The 21,800-nt window shown below is 45.1% G+C and overlaps 1 protein-coding gene across 2 annotated transcripts in view; it reads right to left on the bottom strand.

The window, feature by feature from the left end:
- Positions 1-21,800, bottom strand: part of EPAS1 (endothelial PAS domain protein 1) — an 83,997-nt gene that overhangs the window by 40,027 nt on the left and 22,170 nt on the right. The gene's annotated exons all lie outside the window — the stretch shown is intronic.

Here is a 21,800-nt window from a genome sequence, read left to right as displayed (position 1 = left end):
TGGTTCTCAAGCCCTCAAACCAACCAGCTCCAGCTCATTTGCTCTGTCCTGCCTTCCAAGATTTCCAGGACCAAGGACGGCTTCTTTTGTTTGATTTTGCAGCCTGTTATCTGGACAGAAAATCAGTATTTGGAGATTCATGGAATGTTGACGTGCCTCTCAAACCCCTCAAGATTTGGGGCAGAAGCATTGTTTTGACTTTACAACATGCTTCATTTAAAAAGACAGCACATCCCACTCCCTGGGTGGATTAAGCCTCATATACTCAGAGTGCAGGCAGAATTGTCCAACAGATGCTAAGGGGCAGGAAGAACCTTCAGAAACATAATGAAATGAGTGGAACTGTTTTTCTTGTCCCATCTCCCTTTTCTGTTTCCTTTAACCCATTTCCCTCTCTCCCAGGACTCTCACCCCTGCACGCCACCCATTCCCATTCTCTCAGAACTTGCCCTTAGTGGCGGTTTGTATATTAGTCCCTCTGATGTGCATTTTAATTCTGATCTCTGATTGCGGGGAAAAAAGCAGTTAATGTTTTGTGGGCCTGCTAGCACAGGAAAGGAAGACAGGAGAGGAAGGGATGCTAAAACTGTACACATCTTGCCTTTGGGGTACGAGGGCCAGGTAAAAGATGTTGAATTCCATTCTCTAGCACCAGCCCTTGCACTCTCCGACAAAAGCTTCATCAGTGAGTAACCCAGTCATTGGGGATATCTAGAGATGCCATCCTGGGGCGGAAGAGATCCCAGCACAGGCTGTGGCCTTAATGCCAATATCTATATGCACAAAGTCCCCCCCGCCCCCATTGCCCTTTCCTTAGAAGGACCGACAAGGCAGAGAGGAAGAGCCAGGTAGGGATGGCGATCTGGAGGCAGTACTCTGTCTGCCAATGGCATTTGAAGTCTGAGTCCTGTCATACTCTTTCAACCATGCAAACGTTTAGTGACACCTATTTTGTGCCTGGTGCTACACCAAGAACCTTACATATATTATCTCATTATACTCTTCCTAACAACAGAATATGGTAGGAATTATTCACACAATTTACAGATGTGGAAACTGAGGCTCAGACATTATATGTCATTTGCCTAAAATCACAAAGCCAATGTCTACATAAGGCCTTGGAGGGTATATAGTCAGTGAGTAGACAATTAGAAGTCCTGGGACATTTGGGTGCCCCCTAATTCCATCCTTACAATCATGGTAAGTGGACAGACAGGCACTGTCACAACCCCATTTCACAGTTCTAGAAACTGAGACCAGACCAGGTTAAGTTATTTGCCTAGGGCAATCCAGCTAATTAGAGGCAGAGCAAGGGCTAGAGCCCTACTCTTCCTAGGCCGGTACCCTTTTCACTGCTTCACTGTAGAAGATAGTGGCTTTAGCATGAAATAAACAGCAACATCTTAACATTTAGAAAAAGAAAGATTGAAACTCACAGGCAGCCTCTTGGTTTAAAAGTTGTGAGCTCCATTTTAGCTACCTTGTTTTTATAGCTACACTCTGAGACCAACATAATTAGATTATCTAATTAACCTTGACACAGCGCAGAGATGTCTGTCTGATGTTGACTCTTGAAGAACAGACAAAAATGTGTAACACTGCCATTGTTTAATTAACAACACTGAAGAACGAGCATAATTAACACTGAGTGTGAAGTAAGACCCCCAAGCCCCGCCGATGCTTGCGTGCTCTACGTTGCGTCGCCGATCACCGGCTGGACCTCTGAGCAAATGCAACAGAGGACTGGGAGTTAGGAGGGGGCGGGGTTTTAATATATTGGCCACGATACTATCTAACTCTCTGATTCTGGACAAGAAAATACAACATTCTCTGGGCCCTGATAACCTTATCTGTAAAATGAGAGGAATCACATGTTTTATTTGTCAGGATCAAATGAGATGAGTGTTGAAGGGCTGAAAGTATGAGAAAAACCACTGATGAAAACCACCATGCCAATGTAATCAATTTTCTGGCCCTTTACCAATTTCTCACTAACCCCCACCTCTTTCCCACCTGTGGTGGCCTCAGTTCTGTTCTCTCCTTTTGAAAGTTCAACAAATTATTGTGATAGTTGTATCTTTCTTTCTTTATTGTTGAATATACTAATTATCCTGATATGAGCATGACATATTGCATGCAGGTATTCAATGCTGTACTCCACAGATCTGTATGGCCAATTAGGTTTCAATAAAAAAGAAAAGGAAAAGAAAAGGAAAGGAAACCATTATGACAGATATAATGGCCCATTATCTGGCTAACCTGAGCATTAGCACAGACTCTGGCCATAACGGCTGTTCTTCCTCATCTTAAAATAAGCTGTCTCAGATCTGGAGGTGGACAGCAGGCAGGCTGATCCTGACCAGATGTTTGTGTCATGTTGCTGAACCTTCTTAGGTCCATGAGGTTTCACTTCCTAAAATACTTGCCTTTTTTTTTCTCTTCCTACATGCGTCCTAGAATTAACCTCAATAGATCAAGATTTTTAAAAATAATTCAAGAGTTTGCATGTTAGAATTCTTTGGTTTCTCTTAAAAAGATATTTCATCCTAAATTTTCTAAATCATCAGAAAAGGCTCAGAAATATTCTGACACCAATTGCTTTTTTCTACAAAGTTCTCCTCCTGTCTTTCTTGGTGGCCTTCCTCCTCCTGCAAGGTGGTCCAGCATGGTATTTGGTATACGAAGCACACAACGTAAATGTGGTCCTGGCTTACTATGTCCTCGTGCAGACCCAGAAGTGTTTACTGAGTTCCGTGATGGGTCCTGTGGTCCCTGCAGAGTGAATGGGCACACGTTCCTTGTCTTCAAGGAGGGTGCAGTCTAGTGAGGGAGCCAACAACTTGAAACGTCTCCGTTAACCACAGAGATAGGTACAGGCAATACACACTATAGAGGTTTAAGATAAGAAACAAGCAGGTGAGTGCCAGCAAAGTCAGGAATGGCTATGCAGGAAGGCAGGATTTCAGTTGAACCTAGAAGGACAAACAGGACAAACAGTGTTTTAGGTGCTCAGAATGCACTTTTTAAACATGTGTTATTCATTTGATTCTCACAGCAACCTTGAGAGACAGAAAATATTATCCCCATCTAATAGATAAGAAAGTGGAGATTTAGAGAGAGTAAATAATTTGCTAAAAAACATCATCTCAACTCTAGTTTTTCTGGGTCCAAGATCAAAGGTTTTCCATAGGCAGCAAAAATTACTACTATTTACGGTAAAATGTTGACATGCTCAGTGCTATGTTAGATACTTTCCCGTAAATTGGATGTTCATACATACTAGGGAAGAAAAGGAGGGCTAAGATTTGGAAAAGATATAGTGACAAAGATTCCGTGGGAGTAAGGGTGTCTGTGTTTAAGTGAGCACCTATTCACTTTAGGAAAACACCTGGAATCTTAGGAGTAGGATTAAGAACCAATATCTGAGTTCAGATGGGGTGTGAGGGGAAAAAGGGGGGTCAGTGCTGTAGGCCTTAGCAGATGCAGCCCCTGTCACTATCAGGCTCTTATCAGATAGGACTTCACAGTGCTCCAAAAAAGCAGCAGGTCCAACCTGCTACAGTATCTATCCACACTGCAGGTGGAGAACAAGCAGCTTCTGTTTGGGGTTTTATTGTTTGTTTGTTTTTGGGGTTTTTTTTTTTGACATTTTAAATGCACAAGTTTATACTTACTCTCCCCAAGTTGGAAACCCACATTCTGAAACATTTGATCCCAACTAAAGGAAGCAACTACTTAAGGACCAGGCAGCCAGTCAAAAGACAGAACAAAACTGACTGTCCAAAAATGTCAGCAAGTATATGCTATAACTCAATCAAGAAAAACTTCTTTGCCCAGAGCTTCATTACCTTAAAAATGTCATCTTAACTTTTGGGTCATTGCTCCAAACGTAGCTTAGGGATCCCTACTTAAGTCATAAATCTAACATGACCTGCTGCTGGTCAAGATGATTGTGGTTTCTGACTTCCAGGTGAACACAGCCTGGAGCAGGCCCCAGGATGTCACCAGCTGTATCAGCTGCTTAATTAGCTATAGACTTCTGACCTTTAGAGTGATTAGGACTCATATGTCTAATGCCTGTGGCCATCAGGGCATCAAAACAATATGTCTATTACCCCGAAAGGTTAAGTGGCTTAGAAGCAGAATGGATTTCAGCAGGTCAGGGAGACTGAAGCTAATTAAGCCAGCTTGGGTCAGTCTATTGGCTGGTGGTGAGATTCTAAACTGATGCCAATTTGCAGGAGGCTGTGAATGGAGGAAATGAAGGTCAAATGCAACTGGGAGGGATCTAGTGGCCCTTCAGTGAGGCAGTGGCTGCTGCACATGGGCTTCCTAATGAGAGAAACACAGCTGCTTCAGGTCCCGGACATCAGGACAAATCACTGGCCCCACGCTTAGCAGTAGATTGCTTCATAGATTAAATTTGAGCGGAACCAAAGCCGATGTTTCTCAATCTTGGCTGCTCCTCGCTGGAATCACCAGAGGAGTCTTCAAAAACCAATGCCTGGGTTCTACCCCCAAAGATTCTGATTTAAGAGGCCTGGGGTACAGGAGGAGTGTTGGGAGTTTTAAAGATCCCCATATGATTTTCATGTGCAGCCAGGGCTGTGAACCACTGCCCCAAAACAGTCAGTTTTAAAAGAGCTTCATTTTTTGGTGAAATTTGGAGTTAAGTGTCTTTGGAGATGTAGGAGAAAAGAGAAACTGACATTTATTGAGCACTGGGGCTAGGTGCATTTCATAAACAATCTTGTTTCATCCTTACTGGCCCCATTTTTGCAGAGCAGTGGTTCTCAACTTCAGCCTGCATCAGAATCACCAAGAAGGGTTATTAACACAGATTTCTGGGCTGGTGATCACACATCTACTGAAACCCAGGTCTCTTTCAAAAACGCACCCACGTTCCTTCCTTCTCCATGCTCTGTGTCCACACTCATGTGTCCAGCAAATTTAGAGTCACCATCATAAACCAAACAGCCATTTATCTAGGAACTGGTGTGACCATCATGGTACCAGACACTTTGGCTGATAGAAAGAGGAAGGTGAAAACGAGACAGAGATTTGAAATAGAGGTCACATAAAACGCGGCTACCCTTCAAAACAGCAGCTTCAGGAGAAGGCTCTAACTTCATTCCAGTGAGATGGCCATTGCTTTAAGTATTTGGGGAGGTCTTTTTAGAATTAGTTTCAGAGCCACATGAGAGAATCATTTGCAACAGTGAATAGTACATACTTCATTTTAAACCCCAAACAATATTATCTACCCTGTTAGTACCAGACTTGCTGTGGATGGATTATGGTTGTTTAAAAGAATAAAATGTGCCCTCAAGAGATAAGGCTTTGCCACAATTGAAAGTATTCAAAAGAACGGTCTTGGCTCTGACGGCAATGCCAAAGGAGTGGCAAAAACATTTTAGATGAAGGTGGCATTCCAAGGGCCAACTCTCTGGGTACATTCTGATGTTTGTCCAAAGGCAGCGTTGGTTAGTAGGGGAATCTATTATATAGGGGAGGATAAGGTTATCAATGTTAGCCAGGCAAAATATAAATCTTAAGTTAGCAATTTCAGGAGGAACTGGGCAGATCAGACAGACCTTGGCAAGTGAAAAACAGCATCAGTACACTTCAATATATACACCTCTTGTGAGGGGCCTGGTCTCTGTCTAAAAGAGCACAGCCCAATTGAGAGATAAGACTGTTACTACAGACCCGCATATCAAAAGTCCTAAAAGAGGGGACGGTGAGGAGGGAAGACAGGAGGGCTGGGGTGGCTAAAACAGGGACAGATGCTTTTACTCGCCTCTTCCCTGAAGGAGAAATCCTGAAAAAAGTCTCATACCTCAACCTCCCAGCCTCCCCTCTGCAGGGGCTGAGCCCCCATCCTCCGGCCCACTCTGATGGCCTGTCTCCCTGCAGCAGAGGGCCTGGACTGCATTCAGAGCTGACAGTAATGTCTGGGGCCCACCCAACTTGGCCCTCTAATGGTCAATTCTGCTTGCGGCCGACTGGAGATTCTTATCTGCTGGGCTTCTCTGCTCCAGGCAGCCTTGGAGAAGAGAGCAGCAGATTCAATTACCAAGCAGCCCATCTGGGGCTCCAGATAACTCACCTCCTTACGTGATCTGAGGACATGTGGAGTCCCCAGCCCAGCTGGGAAAAACAGTGCATGTACAGGAGTAATTGTGACAAACTGTCCCTCTGCTTAGCTTCACTATCCTGAGCAGGTGCTATGATCTGAATGTTTGTGTTCCCCCTGTCCCCCAATTCATATGTTGAAATCCTTACCTCCAATGTGATGGCATGTGAAGGTGGTGCCTTTGGGAGGTGATTAGGTCATGAGGGTGGAGCCCTCATGAATGGGATCAGTGCCCTTATAAAAGAGGCCCAAGAAAGATCCCTCCCCCCTCCCCCCATGTGGTGACACAGTGAGAAGGTGCTATCTGTGAACTAGAAAGTGGGCCCTCACCAGACACTAAATCTGCTGGCGCCTTGATCTTGGACTTCCCGACCTCTGGAACTGTGAGAAATAAATGTTATTTATAAGCCTCTCAGTTTTTTGTTACAGCAGCCTGAATAGACTGAGACATCAGGGCACTCTTTATTCGAGATATTAGTAAGTAATAACACTTTACATTTGTATCACACATTAATGTTTATAAAGCACTTTATAAGTTAATGTGTAAATAAGTAAAGCACTTTATAAGTAAATCTATAAATCACACAGTAGGATAAAAAGACCATTATTTCCATTCTAGAGAAGAGGAAAACTCTAGGAGGCTTAGAAAGGTAATGGGAATGGAACTGGAACAGAACCTCTGAGATCTTTTTCAAGGACACCTGAAAAGAGAGCCTGCTGCTAGCCAGAACTAGACATGTAGCACATCTTAAAACAGGCCTTCATTATATGTCCATATTATTATAACCTAGCTTTTCCTAACAGACCACATCCTTTATAAAACATGCTTTGGTAGAAATAAGGGTAATACATATTTAGTACAGGCAACCACAAAAATACAGAATGGTATAAAGAAAACAAACTGAGATCTCATTGGATTTATGGATTTTTGCTTTACTATTTTTACGCAGTAATATGTCACTTTATTAAGAATTCTTTCAAAATATTCACAATATATTGTGTGAATGGATCACAATGCATTCTATTATTCCCTTACTATTGTTCAGTTATGGTATCCAATTTTTAGTTGTGATAAAAAACACTACGATGACTTCCTTTGTATGAGGTATTGCTTTTTATTTTTTATAATAAAAGATGATATGTATCCGGTTTGCTGCAAACTCCTCATAGCGACCACACGGTGACCCCCCCAGTGAAAGTCGAGTAGACAGATTAGGTGGCATGGGCTTCCTCAGGACCACGGCCACCCTTCCTGAATGCAGAGCCTGAAAAGAGGTGCTTCAGAGGGAGCTAGCAGAGGGAAGGAAAGCAGAATGTGCTACGTCTCAGCCTCGGACCTGGGCTACCTACTCACGAGCTCTTAGACTTCCTCTTTTCCTCATGCCATAGCAGGTTAAAACATCTGAAGAGAGATGACCAACTCTACTAAATTGCAGGCTTCCTTTGACTCTAATCCAGTTCTGAGAGGATGGCCACCCTTGCTGGGCAGCAGGACCTCTTTCTCCAATGTAAAAATAAAGTGTTCTTTCTGTCTCCCCACCACCTCAGTGCAGCGATGTTTGTAGAAGACTTGGCGACACCTTCAACAGTGAAAAGGAAGAGAAAGCAAGCTGCTGGAGGGGGTATTTGCCTGGGCCCTCCATTGCTCTCCATGGCCTGATACCTGCTACTGTCCAACCCTGACTCCAGCAAAGGGACTAATTCACCTTAGGAAGCTGAAATACTGCTGCTGCTGCTGCTGCTGCTACAACAAGCAAACAACCACATGCAATAACACTTGTCTGTTAATAAAGAACTCTCATCATACTGCCTCTGACTTACTCCTGAAACAATCTTGTGAGGTAGGTATGGCATCATCCCCATTTACATATGAGGAAACAGACCCCAAGGATTTTAGTGGCATGCTCAGGACCATCACCCAGTGATGGAGGCAGCCCTGAATCTTGTATCACTTGACCCCAGTCCCATACTCTCGATTGTAATTGGGCAACATTGCCCAAAATTCCAATAAACAGGTCACTCTTGTGGATTCAAAAGATATAGCTGAGCTGCGTGTACTGGGGGTAAAGCCTCCTAGATACTTAATTTGATGAGCTTTTGGAAATATACACTTGGTCTGGGAAGCAACAAAGAGGGACATCCTGGCTACCCTCTTGTCTGGGTCAGCCCCTCAACCAGCAAACCAGCCCTGGCGGGATGTTTCTCCTCTGCATGAAGATGTCTGTCTTTAAAAAAGGTCTTACTTTGCCAGCAGAGTCTACAGACACCACAGGTTAAGTGTTTCATTCCCACTAGACAATTTTCCTTGGTGCCTCTTCTCTGGGCTTGAAAGTATTTCCCCACACCCCAGATGTTACCAGATCAGATTCAGGGTTTCTCTTCCGGGCTTCTACCCATCAGCAGCCTTCTTGCTTTGGATCCCCTAGGCTTCCAGCAACACAATCTGTGGTTTGGCTCACACCATTCTGCATGTGAAGCCACCCCATCCTTGCAACACTGCTTTCAGCTGAGAAAAGTGGCAAAGAAATAGCACAGCAGTGGGATAAAGAGAAAGTGCACAAGATGTAAAAGGGGCTCCCAGCATGAAGCAACACTCGCTCTGGTGCAAGTGAAGGCAGCTTACCGCTGCCCTTTAGCCCTGACACTTGGCTCCTGCAGTTGCCCCTCCTCGCATCCTTCCTGGAATACACTCCTTATCTCCTCAGCCTGTCTAAATCGTGCTCATCTTTCATGAGCTCCCACAATTCCATCTTCTCCAGGAAGACCTCACCTGGCTTCTCCTCCACATCCCACCGCAGAGATTCCACACTCCATGTCCGGCCCTGTGTTGTTCTCCCTTTATATCACTTCCATCTATCAGGAAAGAACCCCACCATCTGTTCTTTCACTGTCCTCTAAAGCATAAGTAGTACAAAGTGGTACAAATTGAAGATACTGGACTTCAAAGATGTTGGTTCTACAAATTCCTCAAAGCTGTTGACTATTATAGTTCTTTCATAAGAATTAAAGTCCAACTCTTAACTAGAATAAAAGGTTTCCATGTGAGAAGAGTCATTGTGCAGAGACACTCAAAGATGTGTGTGTGTATGTGTGTCATTGTTTTATCACCTTTTTGAATCAAATTTGGGGTCTGGGATAGTGCTTCCAACAGGTGCCTGTGGAGTCTCAGAGATCAGCCCTTCTCAAACTTTACTGAGCACACACATCACCCAGGGGTTTTGCCACAAAGCAGTTTCTGACTCAGTAGGTCTGGGCTGGGGCCTGAGATTCTGCATTTCTAACAACTTCCCAGAGAATGCTGATTCTACCAGCCTGTGACCTCACAGTTTGAGTAGAAAGAGACCCCGAAACACATGAGATCTTGAGACTAAAGACACAATGGAGACGCCATCTGCAGGGTTAGTGCTACCCTGATGCCATCCTATCCAAAGGCAGCTACAGTCTAACATGTCAGATCTTCCATTCTGCCAGGAAGAATCCTATTCTCTTTGTATAGTTCTTTGTGGAACTGAGCCCTACTTTGATGTTCCTCTCCTCCTTCAGGTCTTCCCCACCTCTAACATCTCATCCCTTCTCGTTCTTAAAAATCTATCCTTCAGGGCCACTTCTAGCCCTACTTCCCCCAGAAGCGTCCCTGGCCCCCTAGCAACTGTCTCCATTTCACTTCCTGCCACATGACTCACTGCCTCTTATTAAAGGCCTCCCTGTCTTGCTGGCTTTTCGGTGCAAATGTCCTGGGCTATAACTGGACTGTAAGAACCTTAGGGGGCTGGGGGAGATGCCCTCAGACACAACATCTTCTACTTATGTGTATCCTTCACAGGACCTTGGGCTAGGGAAGAGAAGCTAATTGATGTAAGGACAATTCAAGTGTGCCTTATACTCTTCTCCTTTCCCTCTCAGGGAAGAGAGAAAAAATGGTCCCAGCTGCCTTGGTCTCCATTCCCAGCCCAGGACATTGCTCCTCTCCCAGGAGCTGCAGCTGAGCTAGTGTAGGTTTCTTTTGCTCACTGAAGCCCCTTTTCCCATCAGTGAAGAGTTAAAGCATCAGGAAGGCTGCTTCCCACTTGGAAATCTCCATTTCCTCCTGCAGCACGAACAAGAGAACTCTATGGACAGAGACCGAGTGAGCCAACTGCACAGGGAGCAAACTCCCTCTGAATGGGGCTGTTCTAGTGCCGCCAAATCAAGTCATTAAGATGCCATCCCCGAGGTGCAGCCCCCAGCGTCACCTCTGGATCTCCACATCCTCAAGCCTGCTGGCAAAAAGCATGAATGGTGAGCACAGAGTTGGTGAAAGCAAGCTCTTTCATGAGGGGGGCATGCGAGGACCGCTCTGTCCCTCCTGAGGTGGGGGTGGGGCGCTGCAGAGAAGGCAAAAGTAGAAGGGGGTCCTCTCTCCTGCTCCCCCCCAACACTACACTGAACTGAGACCAACCCCCTGATTTACACGTAGTTGCCAAAACGAGTGCTCCTCAAAAGGCAACCAAGAAGGGTGGTGGAAAAGGTAATAACATTACAGAAAATATGTGCAAAGCCAAAAATAATCACTGTGTCATGAGAAAACAGAGCTGGGCTGCCTCAGGGGGTATATTCAGGAAGGAGGGGGCAGAAATTCCCCTGGCCGTGTCGTCAGACATTCTGGGTGAAAAAATAAAAAGTCATAACTGGAACAGACAGTTGTCAGAGAGAACCCTTTTCAAGTACAGGATATGATTTTAAGGGTCAGTTCTCTCTTCTTTATATCAGACACTTTAATTTCCAAGAAAATAACATTTGTTTAGTTTTTTAATCAGGCCTGATGCTAGATCACATGCTAAGATCCTAGTGAAATATCCTAGGATCTGCCTTACTAATCCCAATTTGACGCCAGAACTTCTGGTGCCTGGTATTTGAAGTATTTCAAAACAGCGAGTGTGCCTGTGGTGGGGGAGCCCAGGATCACTCACTCTCCTGCCCCCATCCCATAACTTGAAGGAGCCTATAGAGAATTTCTTGTAGGTTTCCTTTATGAAGAACCTGATTTGTGGCCTGTTTACATGGTCACACGTCCAGTGGGATCTTGTTCGTGGCCACAGCATAAGCATGTGCTTTCTCCTGATTCTGCCCACTCTTACTCTAATGAGAAGTGAAATGTTCATGCACATTTACGAAGCTACGCTCCATTCCTTTGTAAAGAAGTCATCAAAAGCCACAGGAAATGCTAAAAGTCTTCCCCAAATTACTACCATGCTCACAAATGATAACAGTGAGCAATTTGGAAAATAGGATTGTGTTTTTCTCCCAGAAGTAGCTTAACCCTCCACTCATTCAACAAATGTTTATGGTTCCCTCTTCATGTGCTGGGCTGCGATCAACAGAATGAAACAGTGACACATGGAACAACTATTCCTGACCTTGGGAAGCTTGCAGACAAGCGAAGAGTTACTTCCAGAAGGACTGGCTTTCTAGTTAGTCAGTGCTACAGGAGTTTGCGAGGAGAAAGTCTGCAAGGCTGGAGAAGACAGAGAGAGCTCTGCGCTGGAGGTGGGATTTGAAGGAGGAGCAGGATGTGGGGAGGCAATCAGGAGGACAGAGGGATGACAAGGACAGAGAGACCGCTGTGGGAATGAGTGGGGGTCCAGTGTCAGGGGACAGGCTGGAAAGCAGAGTGCAAGGCAGTAAAAGTCAGAATGGGCAGAATGCACTGATTAAAAAATCAGTATTGAGTGTCCACAAGGTGCCAAGTGTAGAGGAAGGCTCTAAGCAACAAAAGGACAAGTAAATAAAGTCAGATAACTGCCTACCCTGTTGACCAGCGAGCAACTGAGGTGACAAGTGGTAGGCAGGGCAAGAACCCAGGCCCCCTCACCCCAGCCATGCTTTTGCCATACTGGACAGCAAGAAATGAGAACCCCTCTTTTTTGGCACCAAAGCCAGGGAAAATGAATCCCTTTGTTAGAAGCTGTAAATACAGCAGCAACCCTTGGGCTGCCACAGGCTGGAGCTTCAGTTCAGTCCACAGAGACCTCTGCGAGGCTGAACAGTAACTCATAAATGTTACCCATGGCATGAAAAACTTCGCTGAGGGCACAAGCCTCCTCTGGATCCAGAGGTGTTTTATTTATTTCCATAGACTCTAGCCTCCATCTTCTAGCTGTTTCTCCTGGCCCCTCAGCTCCTTTACCACTGAATTCAAATCAGACCTCTGGGACAGGACAGCTCCCAGCCCACAACCTTCCCCTAAACCAATATCAGCATGTCATTGCCCCATTTAAAAACAGAAGTGGCTCCCCACTTCCCTCATGATGACATACAAGTGTGACATGCTCCTCCGGGTCTCCAAGCCCCACTCTCACTTTCCAAACTCAGTTCCCACTAGTCCAGGCTCCATGCCTGCTCCAGCCAGACCACACTGTATACCACATCTCCCAAACTCAGCACCCCTTTCTGCCACCCAGCCATGTCCCTAGTTGTTCTGTTGTACCTGAAATGCTCTCCTTCCTCTCTGGCCTTCCAAACCCTACACTTCGAGAGCCAACATAAGCCTGCCACCTCCAGAGATGCTTTTTTGGCCACTAGACCCCTGCCCTGAACACCTAGAGAATTAATCTGTGCTACTTAACTGAGAGGTACCATCGCCTGTTATTCCTTATCTTAAGGGTATCCTCTGAGGGCACAGGCAAAATGCCAAACTTCTTATGTATCATAGTACCTTACCCCAACAACAATAGTGTCATATGGTACTTTCAGATATGGTATGATGAGCTGGGGCAAAGATGAAACCAGCTGTGGCCCCTCAGCCGTAGGATCAGTATCACGGAGTTCCAGTGCTTTGGGGCTTTCCAGCAGAAAGTGGATTAATAAAGAGTGATAGTGGCTGCATTCCTCACTAGGTTACGTAACACCCCATGACTCCTCACTATCCCCAAGAAAAAGATCCCCATATCCTAAGGATGTTTTCATACAGAATAAGTGGTTGGCCATCCTGCTATCCACAGCACAGGTGTGTTCAGTCAGCTCTCACTGACACGAGTGAACAAGCCCTGACAGGGGCGGCCCCCTCCCTTCCCCTCCCCAAGAAGCCAGGGAGGTTTCTGCCTTGGATGCCACCTCCTTGACACAACTGAGCAATCTGTTGCCCAACACCACCCATCACCAGCGCCCTCACGTCATGTGTGTAGGTGCCCTTCTTGGAGTCAGATTTCTGGCAGGGAGGATGCCAGGGCTTGGCCTGGGTCCCACCCCTTTGGTGATAAAACATGGAAGTGAGAAAATGCACAAAGCCATCCCCCGCCCCCAAAGCTACCAACACGAAAATCCTAAGAAACAGAACAAAACCAAACAAATTTAAAACCCAATGACAACCCTAAAGATCAGAAGTGGGGTTAAAGAATAATCCATATTTTGGAATAAACACTCTATTTGTCCAAGCTTCAATTTTTAAAAATTTACTCCTCCAACGTTCAACTCCCTTCTGCCTCCCAACACACAGACCAGACCACGAGGGGGATAACAGACCCCAGCTGCTCCTCTTATCTGGATAAACTGCTAATGGCAAATCTCTGCTACTGAGGTCCTGTCAGTGATTTCTGCAAATCTTCTTTATTAGAGATAATGTCATTTTTACCTCATTATCCAGCCCAGCAGTAAAAGAGAGAACAAGTTGATATTTTTTTCTGTGAAACACCAGTTCTGTCCATTAGTGCTGACAGGTGACAAGGAACTGAAATTCTATGGTCACACTTCACAAGACATTTTGGTCAAAAGACTTGGCTCTTAACCCTGTTTCCTGGGCTGAGCGGAGCACACCGGGCAGCCTTTTCCCCTGTAAAGCAATGGCTGGTGTGTGCATGTGTGATGCTCGCCACCCTGGAGGCTGAAGGGACCGCTGGCGACACAGTGGCCAGCGTGTCTGAATACTCAGCTCTGCCCCGGCAGAGAAAACGTTGTATAACACCCAGGCAGGCAAGTGCAGGAGCACTGTTAATTCTACTTTGTGGAAAGCAATAATTAACATGTGAGTCAGCACAGAGAAAGACTTTAAGCCCGGGGAAAAAAAAAAACCCAAAGTCTCCGAAGCCTCAGAGGCTGCGCTGTGTTCAATTAAACGATTTAGAAGATTAGCCCAAGTGCAGGGAGACCTGAGCAGAGGTGGTTGTGTGACCCAGTGGCTTTTCTAAGTTGTCTCTCAGCTGTGAATGGGACACTCCAAATCCTGCTGCCAGGGAGTAGAAGGAAAAGGTTCATTTCTCCAGAATCAACTAAGAAATGGTCTTTTCTGTTTTCCTGCTTAGTAATTTCCCTTAATTATTTTTAAAATGTCAGATGTTTCATTGGAGTGACTTCTGATGGCCTTAGAGATCTTGAAAAACGCATTTGTCCTTTCCCCATGGCGGTCTGCCCAAACCCTCAACTCTGTGCCACCTAGAAGAAAGTTCTGAAGCAGTCAGAGTTCTAAAAAGCCATCCTTACTTAGCTTAAAAAAAAAAAAAATTCAAGTAGTCCTTTTAGCATTTTTGTAAGAAGTGTGACTCTTTTAAATCCCATCTGGTATTTATGTTTGGTGAGCTTTAGCTGTCATTAATTTAACATTTACTGAGTGCCTACTAAGTGCCAGGCACTGGTGATCCAGAAGGGAAGACAGGTCCTTGCTCTCAAGAAGCTGACAGCCTAGTGAGGGAGACAGACAGGCAGACCAGGCCAAAGGTACATGCCAGGTGGACACAGCTGGACTGCCTGGGCTTGAGGGCTCAGAACTTACTTACTCTGTTACATGGCGTGAGTTACTTAAGTTTCTTGAAACCTCAGTGTCCTGTAAAACAGGTGCTCTACAAGTACTTGCCTCATAAGAGCTCTCCTGAGGAATAAATGAAATATACATGTAACATGCTTAGAACAATGCCTAACACGTACCCTGCACTCAGTAGTGTTGAAGCTCTTGCTGCTGTTGCTAGAGAAATCAGTAACAAGTGCTCTGGGAGCAAAAAGGATGCCATAACCCAAAGTGGGGAGAAAAGAAAACTCCTGGAGGGCTTCCTCAGTTGAGATTTTACGGAAAAAAGGGAATTGGCCAGAGACGTGGTGAAGGAGTCCCCAAAAGATGGGGCAAAATCAGGCCTGGTGAGGCTCAGGTTGTAGGAGCATAGGTCTTACCAACTGCGGCTGGCCTCCAGAATGATGATTGAAGCCATCCCTCCTAAGATGTCCTAAGGTGCCCTCAGCCGGAAGTTAGCTGAACCATGGGGCAACCCTGTTGTGACATTTCTTCTATTTTTGCATTCCTTGGGCTTTGACAATGAGATGATTGTGTGGATATTACAAGAGGTGATTATCTCCATGGGCACTGAGCCTGTTTTAGCGCAAAGACCTTGCCTTGCCAGAGCCAAGACTTCTGAGGTCACAGCTAAGTTGCCAATTGTAGAGAACCTCCAACAAACCTCAAGGCCACCAGGGAAACTACTCTTTGTAGAATGGCTTATTTTAAAAGATGAGCTGCACTGAAACAGGTGCTGGGCAGAAGGTAGCTGTGCATGGGATAGTTTCAATTCAGGGACTGTGTACTAAACATCTATGTGTGCCTAGCTTTGTGTATAGGGATTTCAGGGAAGAGAAAAGGCAGCCTGTGCCCTGAAGCAATAACAGCTCTGGAATGGCCATCCACATTTCTGGATTCTGTAGAGCCCTTTATTCCAGATCTCTGTGGGAATGAGGAGTGCCTGGTGAAGCTCACACCATCACGGGGGGGTGGAGGAGTGTTGGACAGAGCTTTTTTGCTTCTGTCATGATTAAAAGCATTAAGATGGAAAATTGGAGGAAAAGTTTCAAAAAAAGGGAAACAACTAAAATATTTATTGAAGCTTAATGACACAAACACAGGGCATCATAAATGTCCTGGGGCCTCAGTAAGAATGTGTTCAGCAGTTACACGTTCTTAGTTGGATTTACGTCATTCTGTGAATGATTCATCTTGATGCCTATAGGTGAACTTCTTGGCTGTGAGCTGGTAGCTGGCGAAATTAAAATGTGTAAGATTCCATAGAGGCAGGCAAAGGCTATACAGACAGCCAGTGGTGTTTTTTGTCCTTAAGAAAGTATTTTGAGTTTTTATTTTTTTTTAAATAGAAATCTTACAGAGATGAGCACAGGCCAATGAACAGGCAAATCTCCAGGAAACCCTCCCCCCCACCCCCAAAATAAACCCATCCTTGTCTTAAAGGGAGAACTCCTTGGTCCTATTACCTTTTAGGTGCCAGCTTCCTCTGAGCATCTGCCTGTGCTTTTCTAGGTCTCCCCTTACCTCAAACTAGGATGGACAGCCTACATGTTCCTCTCTTGCCTTTCAAGGACCACCCAGAGTAGGAGCTGAGTCCTAGGAAAGTACAACATTCTAGGAATGGTGCCTCCTACCCTGTTGCTGCCTAGTACCCAGACGACAATCCCTAAACCAGAGTCAGTAACCAACCCTACATCTCCATTTTCAGACATGGCCTTGTCATCAGGAAGGATTTCTGGAACTGCCCTTATTAAGGAAAAGAAATGTAATATGTAACTCGACTTAAAAAACCCAGGAAGCTCTAACACTCTATCAAGTTCTTAAGACTTTTTCTTTCCTTCATAATCCTAGGCCAAGTTCAAAGGTGAGCACTTTCCCAGAGGCTCATTAGGAATAATGTTTATTTCATACATTTGGAGGTTGCAAAGTTTGGTTCCATCTTGCTTATTTGGAAAAAAATAACTTTTTTTATGAATGAAAAGGAGGAGGGAAGTGGGAATGAGACGAGGGTAAAATTCGGGAGAGAAGAAAAGGATGCTTGGAAGATTGGCCTGGAAGGCAGACTCCCATTCTCAACATTTTCACCTCTGATTTGCTTTGAAGAGTTATAACAGCAAGTAATTGAACCTTTCGCCTTTATGAACCTCTCTGACCCTATCTATCCTCCCTACTGTGGTGGGTGATTGTGTGAAGGTGTGTTTTGATGACAAATATGATCTGTACCTGTGCCTTCACAGAGGGTGCTATATAAATAAAATGTAGTGACATGTATTGCCAGGATTTCTGGATTCCGTACAGGGAAGGAAATTCAGCAGAGAGCTTTGTGAGGGTTTGTGGTCTGCTGATCTGAAGCCAGGACGTCATGAACTGGCCTATCAAGCAGGCCATCACTGACTGCTTAGGTGATGGGCGGGAATTCTCAGGGAGCTCACGCTTGCACTTCATCTGTCATTTCCGCCTTATTTCCTCCTTCAGAATAAAGCACCAGATCTAAATGGACCTGCCCATGTTTGGTGGGTGAGTAGTATGGGGGCTTCCTGGAAACAGGAAGTATGTGATGCCTCCACCCATCTTATCTGCCAACGTGGCCTGTACGCATCCTTCAAGGCCCACTCAAGCTCCTAGCTCACCCCTTCTAGGAGGGGCCCCAATTCCCTGGCAAGGGTGAACTCACTTATTGTCTACACCACTCTTTCAGCACTTAAACCATCTCCGCTAAGTATTGTTAAATCTCTCGTCACTCGTGTAAGCCAGGGTCCCTAACAGCACAATCCGCATATGGACCCTGAGAACTATGGGATTGTCAGACTGCAAGAGAAATTTGAGGCTGTTGCCAAGTTTCCTCAAAACCTAAGTTCAGCCACTGCTTGGGAGGGAGTGCCTGTAGTTCCTAAGGTGGGGAAACCTCAGGGAGCAGTAGAATTCCTCTTTGATAGAGAGGGCTGGCTCAGGAGGCGTGAGGCAATACTAAACTCTTCAGAAATATGGCTAGAGGGCTCTGCAGGGTGTCCTCCATGAGCTGCCCTCTAGAGGTGGGGCTAAGAACACCACCAGGGTACCAGTAGCTGTTCAAAGCTGAGCAGTGAAGAGCACTGGGTTTTCTCACTAGTTATTCAACACGTTTTCTTTGTTCCAGGCACTATATCCTAATGGAATTATCATCCAAGAATATGTGGGAAACCAGTGTGAGCTCTTTATAGTTTCAGTCCATACTACTGTTTGGGGCAAGGAGTTTTATAAACTTTCTTCCATCTAAATCCCAAATAGGTAACTTGTTTTTCTCCAGTTCAACTTTTTTTTTTTTTCTTAAAAGATGACTGGTAAGATATCTTTTAAGATGTCTTAACCCTTGACTTGGTGTTGTCAGCAACATGCTCACCCAGTGAGCTAACCAGCCATCCCTATATGGGATCTGAACCCGTGGCCTTGGTGTTATCAGCACCACACTCTCCCGAGTGAGCCACGGGTCAGCCCTACAGTTCAACTTTAACTTAATATTAATGCCAATGTTCCAAGTTTCAGAAGTCTAGGATTTGGCAGACAAGTCTGAGCTCCTGTCTAAAGTCTTGGTGGTTCTAAACATTGGATGGGTTCCTATCAAATCTCCCTGCCACTCTGGTCCACTCTAAACTCTCTATTTCTCTCTTCTTACTGCCCATACCACTTCTTTAATTTCTAATATTGTCTAAATCTCTATCATTCTCCTGTATATTAATGTCCTCTCTTCGATTATAGCTCCTTGAGAGCAGGGCCCACATATTCTACTTTTTCTCTTTTCTGTCATGCCCAGCATAGTACGGGACACACAGCAGGAACCTGATATATACTCAACCATGGAATCACAGCATTTTAGAATAAATGAAATATTAGCATTTATCCAGTATAATCCCTTCATTGTGCAGATGAGGAAGCTGAGACCTGGAGGTTGTAAGTCACTAACTCAAGGTCAGAGCAGCCCCTCCTTTCTTGGAGCTAAGACCAGCCTTTATGAGCAGTAAGCCGTTACCTTCTGATGTAAGTACTACAGTGACCCCCATTTTGCAATTGAGGAAATAGAGGTACAGATTGTTTAAGTAACTTATCTAGGATACCACAGCTACTAAGTGGTAGGTCCAGGGCTTGAACCCAGGCAATCTGGCTCCAGAGCCTGGAGTTGACCACCACTCTCTCCTGTTTCTAGAACCCCTAGAACCATTTCCCCCATTTCCACATCATGGTATTTACTATCTCCTGCCTTGACTGTGATCACCTGTATGCTTGTCCTACCCATACCTGGCCACAACTAGACTACAGCTCCTATGGGCAGAAAAAAAGGTGTCTCCTTTGATTCTCTGGGGCCTTCAGCCCAGTGCCCTCTCTACAATGGGTGCTTAGTGAGTAAGCTAGCAAGGTGTCTTAGTCCATTTTCTGTTGCTATAACAGAATACCACAGACTGGGTAATTTATAAAGGAAACAAGTTTATTTAGTTCACAGTGTAGAAGTCTGGGAAGTTCAAGAGCATAGTATGGCGTCTGGTGAGGGCCTTCTTGCTGCAACATAACATGGCAAAGGGCATCACACGGTGAGAGGACAACAGCATATCAGCTCAGGTCCCTCTTCTTCTTTTTATAAAGCCACCAGTCCCACCATGGGGTCCCCACCCTGATGACCTTATCTAATTCTAATTACCTCCCAAAGGCTCCACATCCAACCAATATATGAATTTGGAGATTAAGTTTCCAACACATGAAATTGGTGGACACATTCAGATCACAGCATAAAGCAATCAATTTCTTCCTCCTAACATGCCGTGCACAACTTTTAATACTTGTTTTTCCCCATGTTGGAGATAGAGATCTATTAGGAGAGCAAATGCCTTTGCCAAGGCCTCTCCGCCCTGGCCAAATGTTGCCCAATTCTTGCACAACCATGAAGTCACATGGGAGGCTCATCTCCCAGGCAGGTGATCCAGCCACTCCTTTCTGTGTCCAATCATAGTTTTTATACCCATATTCTTTCACTCTGTACAGAAGACGTCACGGCCCCTATACTTAAGTTAAGCCACTCCAGGAAGTCTTAGTTCCCTTGATATTAGGCAGCTGGGACTGGATGCTTAAAGAGAAAAGCAGATTCCCTACTTCTCTGGCTTCTGCCAGGAGCATAAGTTGGTTCTCTGCTGACGAGAGAGTCAGCAACAACTTTAAGATTCAAGTGTTTCCCAAATCCATACAGAAGAGGAAAGTGGGCTATCCCTAGGGGCAAGTGATGCCTGAATGGAACTGCCCCAATCCCAGTAGCACAGAATCATTTCCATTTCACATTGAATGTCACTCTTTTCTCAAATATTCAAAATAGCACCTGTGCTATTCCAAGGCTGCCCCTTACAAGGAATAAGTGGGCCCCATAATTAGTTCTCTTTGCAGGAAGTAATCTCTACAGCTCAGCTATTTTCTCTCTTCAGGATCTAAATGGGGTGAAGCTGAGGGGCTTTCACTAAGCTGTAGAGAGTGGTTTTCTGTTTCTTCTACATCTGTGTCCTTGTTTTAAAAATAAAAAGCCTTAACATGAATTCTGAAAATCATCATGATAATAGAATATCATTTTTTTTTGCCAAATTTTCTACCCATGCAGCAGCTATGGATGACTATAAGACATACTAAAAGTGAGGGCACATATCCTAGTGGAGTTTTTCTGTAACAGCTGGCAGGGACAGAGAAAATGGTTATGGAACTCATCCTCCAACACCTGCCTGACATCACTGGCACCGAGGCCAGAATTCTGCTGAGCAGGAGAATGGAAAGGGTGACTTGTTACCATGCAATTACCCTCTACTGATCTGATTCGCCTGGATTCTCAGCTGAACTACAAGGAGGTCACCACCAGCGTGAGTCATGCCATCCTTCTTCACCTGCCTACAGGACATTCTTCACACTGAGGCTTTAGAGCTTTTACCACGAATGAAACACACCCTGGGTGCCTCTCCCAGTTCCTCAGCCCCAAGGAAACACCCACATCAGCAGAATTTTTCTTTATGTTGTTTTGCATGCTCCTCCTCCAACTCCAGTGGGCAGGGCAAAACAGCTTTACCCCAAAAGTAACTGTCTAAAAAACTCCAAAGGGCATTAATATTCTGATGTAACACAGTAACGGTTTTATAAACCCCTGTTAGCTACAACTCTGACCTAGAACATCTAGAACACTGCCTACTGGACAGCACTGGGTCAAACAGGTCAGAGGGAGTCTTCCTCCCTGTGCTTTTAGGTGGGGAAGGGAGCTCCTCCCAGGGGCCTGTCCTTAGGGGTTTCTCTTTCTCCATTCTGGAAGGTCAGCCACCCTAAAGATAAACTGGACCTTTTTTCTTCTCTTTCAATGTTAAAAGAGCTACAGGACATACCTAAATATTAAACGGGCTCTCTGTCAATGGGGAACTGCCCAATCTAATAGTACAGCAAAAGCCTGTCCCCAGGCTATGTGGGCCAGAGGTAAAACTCCGGCAGGCTGAGAGGCTGGCTCTGACCCAGTCTGTTTTCAGTGCAGAACAGAAACATTAACCAGTTTTGGATTTCTCTACCCTTGACATTTAATAAAACGGCTCCAAACGGAGGATTCTGCCTCTCCTGTTTAAGCCTTTTATAAGATGCAGTTAGTTTCCCACTTACGTAACTGCTTTTAATACATGGCTTTAAAACTTATTGCGGAAAAACTTTGGCATCCAGCAGCTGCCCAAGGATGACCATTTCTCATTCTAACCAGCCTGCCCCAGTCTTGCCCACCATGGGGCACATCACAGCCAAAGTGGGACATAAATGTTCCCTGTACTGTGTCCCGGTTTGGCCAGAGACAGCCCTGGACCAGTCTGTTCTCGGGGTTACCTTTCTCTATCTCTGACCCACACCTACGCTTTGTATTTTCATAAATAAGGTTTGTAT

The sequence above is a fragment of the Cynocephalus volans genome, chromosome 14 (assembly GCF_027409185.1).
Source record: "Cynocephalus volans isolate mCynVol1 chromosome 14, mCynVol1.pri, whole genome shotgun sequence".
Lineage (NCBI taxonomy): Eukaryota > Metazoa > Chordata > Mammalia > Dermoptera > Cynocephalidae > Cynocephalus > Cynocephalus volans.
This window is presented reverse-complemented; position numbering and strand designations above follow the sequence as displayed.